The sequence below is a fragment of the Piliocolobus tephrosceles genome, unplaced genomic scaffold (genome assembly GCF_002776525.5).
Source record: "Piliocolobus tephrosceles isolate RC106 unplaced genomic scaffold, ASM277652v3 unscaffolded_442, whole genome shotgun sequence".
Classification (NCBI taxonomy): domain Eukaryota; kingdom Metazoa; phylum Chordata; class Mammalia; order Primates; family Cercopithecidae; genus Piliocolobus; species Piliocolobus tephrosceles.
Window position 1 is genome coordinate 12402 of NW_022328976.1, and position 295 is coordinate 12696.

Here is a 295-nt window from a genome sequence, read left to right on the forward strand (position 1 = left end):
TGTGGTGAAACCCCATCTCAAACTCTGTCTCCAAAAGAAAAAAAAAGGCAAGACAAGACAGTGAGTGGCGGCACACACCTGTAATCCCAGCTACTTGGGAGGCTGAGGCAGGAGAATCATTTGAACCCAGGAGGCAGAGGTTGCAGTGAGCCAAGATTACCCCACTGCACGCCAGCCAGCCTGGGAGCCAGAGGTTGCAGTGAGCCAAGATTGCCCCACTGCACTGCTGGCATGGTGGCAGGTGCCTGTAATCCCAGCAACTGGGGAGGCTGAGGCAGGAGAATAGCTTGAACTC